This window comes from Bos mutus, chromosome 8, assembly GCF_027580195.1.
Source record: "Bos mutus isolate GX-2022 chromosome 8, NWIPB_WYAK_1.1, whole genome shotgun sequence".
Lineage (NCBI taxonomy): Eukaryota > Metazoa > Chordata > Mammalia > Artiodactyla > Bovidae > Bos > Bos mutus.
This window is the reverse complement of record NC_091624.1, coordinates 82,573,248-82,577,926: the sequence shown is the minus strand read 5'-3', so window position 1 is coordinate 82,577,926 and position 4,679 is coordinate 82,573,248. Positions and strand designations below refer to the sequence as shown.

Sequence of the window (4,679 nt, the reverse complement as noted above, 5' to 3'; positions counted from 1 at the left end):
AGCTCCTCTAGACCAATTCCCCTCACCTTACTGATGAGGAAACAGAGATCCAGAGAGGTCTGGTGACTAGCCCAAGATTACGCAGGTAGAAGGACTGGAGAAAGGACATGGAAAGCAGGCCCTCTCGCTCTCACTCTTTCACTCTGGTTCTCCACCAAGTACCATGCCTTCCCTGGCTTTCTCTGCTTCAGTCTAATTTTAGCTAACTTTAAGCAGTATACATGTGTGTGTGTGTGTGTTCCTTTTCATGACATCACCTTACATATTCTATCTTGTTATTTAACCGTCATTCACCTGTATCTGTCTCACTAAACAGAACTGTTTAAAATAGTGATACATGTCTCTCCTATTCTTTCTTGAATCTTTAAGATTCAGAAAAATGACTGAACTATAGCTGGTCCCCAACCATAGTTTGTGGGAGATGTGTTAGTGGGAGGGTGATAATAACATGAAAGCTGACACAATAAAGTCATCAATATATTACAAATGAGTTGAAAAGGCAATCAGAAGCCATGTTTTGATTTCATCAATTTACTACTTTGAGGGGGGTTGTACATATTGGTGTTTATAGAAGAAATCTGAATGTATATGTCTAACAAGGCAGTGCTGGTCAGGAGGAAAGCCTGGTAGTTGTACAAAAGCCCACTCCACTTTAACAGGTGGGAACATTTCAGAGTCTACCACGAGACGACTGACATTGCTAACTAAGAGGAAGCTCATATACACACCCAAGAGAAGCTCTATGTGGTGAACCCCGTTCAGAGGCTGGACCTCGCTCCTGTGTTCAGAAATGTTGCTCTGTAGTCGTGTCTGTCTTGAGGTCTGCATCCTCCCAGACTTCCCCAAGCTGCTTTTCCACTAGTACCATGGCTGGAAGTCAAGAATCCTGTTCACCCAAGACTTTCAACTCTGACTTGCAGGCATCTGGCCCAGCGCTCTTCCTGGTACTTTTGTAGCAGGGCAGGGTTACTTGACCAGTTCTAGCCATTGAGCTTTGAGAAGAGCTTTTAGTTGCTGGTTTCAGACACTGCAGAGCTCTTTCCATTTGTAAAACAGTGAGGAGTGTTCCTGGAAGAAGTTCTTCCTTTAGCATGAGTCTTGGAGTCAGGAGACACAGAGCAGTGAACATGGAACGCCAGCAACAGAAAAGCCTTCTTTATTCTAAGCCACTAAGATTTGGGTTTTGTTACCATAGCATAACCTAGCCTGACAGACATAATGTGTGAGGTAATCTGAGGGGTGGTAATGACCGTGACACCATCGTATTGCATCCTTTGAAGGGAAAGTTATTCCCTTTTCACATTCCTCCCAGCTATTCAGATGAGCTGAGGAGAAGATTGGATTAGAGGCTATTTTCTTTTAACAGCTCTCCTACTTTGCCCACCTTCCTTTTTAACGGAGAGCTGAGCTTGGGCTCAGAATGTTTGGCCAGAATCTAATTCTATTTTGTTTTCATAGATTATTTTATAATGATCTCTGAGGAACATGATCCTGTTTTTTTTTTTTTTTTTTTTAATTTATGGAATGTTACAAAATTTCCTTTGAAAATATATTTAAACAAAATAAAAGAACTACCATCTCTACAGTGTTTACTATGTGACAGGCCTACTTGAAGTTTGGGGCATGTCATTACCTATTCCATCCTTGGAAGAATTTTATGAAGTAGGTACCATAATATCTCCACTTTGCTGATGAAAAAACTGAGGCACAAGGGTTAAGGAGCAGCTCAAGTTCCCCCATTTAATAAGTGGCACAGCCACAGTTCAGTTCAGGGGCTCATTCGGGTCTGTCTCTTTGCCACTCCATGGACTACAGCACACCAGGCTTACCTGTCCATCACCAACTCCTGAAACTTGCTCAAACTCATGTCCATCAAGTCGGTGATGCCATCCAACCATCTCATCCTCTGTCATCCCCTTCTCTTCTTGCCTTCAGTCTTTCCCAGCATCAGATGCCATGATCTTAGTTTTCTGAATGTTGAGTTTTAAGTCATCTTTTTCACTCTCCTCTTTCACCTTCATCAAGAGGCTCTTTAGTTCCTCCTCACTTTTTGCCATAAACGTGGTGTCATCTGCATATCTGAGGTTATTGGTATTTCTCCCGGCAATCTTGATGCCAGCTTGTGTTTCTTCCAGTCCAGTGTTTCTCATGATGTACTCTGCATATAAGTTAAATAAACAGGGTGACAATATTCAGCCTTGAAGTACTCCTTTCCCAATTTGGAACCAGTCCATTGTTCCATGTCCAGTTCTAACTGTTGCTTCTTGACCTGCATACTGACTTCAGAAAATCTGTTTCCACAATTTGTACTCTGAGAGTTGATTTAAATTAAAACAAAAACAAAAACAGAGATATCCCTTTTGTTCTGTTGGTATGTGCCCATAGCAAAGAGTATGAGGGTGTAACACGAAAGATAGTGTTTCAGAAACCTCCTTTTGGCCTGCAAGAAGACATGTTCTGCACCCTGCCAAAACATGACCTTTGAACAGATTCACCCACCTATATTCCCGGTCAGGCCAGAGAGCAGGCTCAGGGACTCAGGGCAGCACTTCCATTGCCATGGAAGGATAATGGACTTGTGAGAGCTTGAAGGAAGATAGAAGGGACTATGGGCTTCCCAGGTGGTGCTAGCAGTAAAGAGCCCACTTGCTAATTCAGGAGACATAAGAGACTCAGCTTCGATCCCTGGGTTGGGAAGATCCCCTGGAAGAGGGGAGCAACCCACTCCAGTATTCTTACCTGGAGAATCCCATGGACAGAGGAGCCTGGCGGGTCCATAACGTTGCAGAGTGGGACACAACTGAAAAGACTAGCATGCACGTGTGCAGAAGGTGCTATAGGCGATGGGGGCGGGGGCGGGCGGGGGGTGACCGTTTGTGTCTGAAGCTTTTATCTGCAGAAATACCCCTTTTTCAGAAGCACTGGATTTCTTGGCACCCACTCAACAGATGAATTCAGTCCTTGCCACCCTATATACAGTGCCAGCTACCCCAGCCGCTCCGGGCCTCTCCATTCAGAAGGCTTAACACTCCAGTGATTAGAAAGAGGGTTTTGATGTGTTTTCTCTTAAGGTTTTCAACCTTTGGGGAATATCTTGTCCAGACTACTTTAATTTTTAAAACAAAGAAATTTCTTAAAAATGCCTCCTTGAATCTTCCTTAGCATGGAGCTCTCCAGTTTCTTTGGGTGGAAGAAATTAGGAAACTAATGTTATTAGGAAGCTTTTTTTTTTTTTTTGCATTATTGTGACTTCAAGACCTAAATATCCCAGAAAAAAAAAAAAAAAAAGCTTTAGGGATCAATGGGTTTGAAAGAAGGCCTTTCCTTTCTTTATCAGAGCGTGCTCACCCTGGCTAATAGGAAGAGCAAGCCTTCCTGACTCACTCAGGTCCTCAGTCCATTCTGTTCTTGCCATATTTTTTTTATATCTCTGCTGCCTAAGCATATGGAAAGAAGGCTCGTGGTGGAGAAACCACAAAAGAGGCTCAGATTCATATGTCATTTAATGCAATGTAATTGGTGGTGGCGGTTGAGGGTGGGAAATCTGTATTCATAATTGGTTAAAAGTAGGAAGCATGAGTCAACAGGCTGGGATCTTGAAGCCTGGTTACTTTGATTATCATTTCTTGACAGTGAGTCCAGTGAGTCTTATATAATACAATTTCGCCCATCAGCCAAGGAGACAATATTCATTTCATGTTCAATCACTTCATTATTGTTCCTTTCAATAATTGGAGATTACTGCAACCTCTTCACCGGTGTTAAGAAAATGTATGTATTTAGGCAATAGATGGCAGTGTTTCCACAAATTTTAATATTGCAATGGCTCTTAAAGGCATCCTGGTGCTCAGCTCCCCTGTAGCTTGCCGTGATCGTATAGTGGTTAGTACTCTGCGTTGTGGCCGCAGCAACCTCGGTTCGAATCCGAGTCACGGCAGGAGGGGAGAGAACTTTTGAAAGAGAATAGCACAGATCCCAAGCTGAAGTCCATCCAATAAAATTTTGCAACCAGACATAGAATAAATAATAAAAATCAATCAAACAGAAACCACTGCAAAGATTTTAAACTTTAGAAAGATGACATATGCAGAGTGTCTTTATTAATGCACTAACCCTGGTGCAAGTGTGTTGTGTGTGGGTTTTTTTATTTGCCTTGACGGATAATATGATAAGACTGGAGTGTAGTGGGCATGTAATTATTATTAATTACAACTACTTAAGCTCTGCTTTGAGCAGACTCGTCAAGTCTGCTTGCTTTTGAGCCTTGCCAGGGCTGTACAGTAATAACAACCCTGAATTATTTGGAAAGATATCAGCGGTAGATGTGGAAATCCTGTTTAACCAGGCATGAATTGTTGTTAGGAGGTTTCTTTTTTTTTTTTCAGGATGACAGAGAGAAAATGAACTGTCCCTTATCAGTAATTGCAGGAAACATTTTGTTTCTATGATATGAACTGGCTGTAATTTAACTTTCCTGCCTCATTGGATAATGTAAGGAGCCAGTTGTTGCTCAAAATGAGATTCTCTGAAGTGGGCATTTGGGTCTGATAAAGGGCATATTCTAAGTAGACAATGGGGCTCAAGCAATAAATAATGTCCATATATGGTGAAACTTTTTTAATGACATTTTCCAAAAGACTGGGGTTTGTATTATAAATGGCTAAATGTTGAATTAATGT

General features: G+C 41.9%; 1 non-coding gene across 1 annotated transcript; it reads left to right on the top strand.

Annotated features, from left to right (window-relative positions):
* The first annotated feature begins 3,865 nt into the window (after positions 1-3,865).
* TRNAH-GUG (transfer RNA histidin (anticodon GUG)) lies at positions 3,866-3,937 on the top strand. The gene has a single exon. It is a non-coding gene; the product is annotated as a tRNA-His (tRNA).
* Positions 3,938-4,679: the final 742 nt, after the last annotated feature.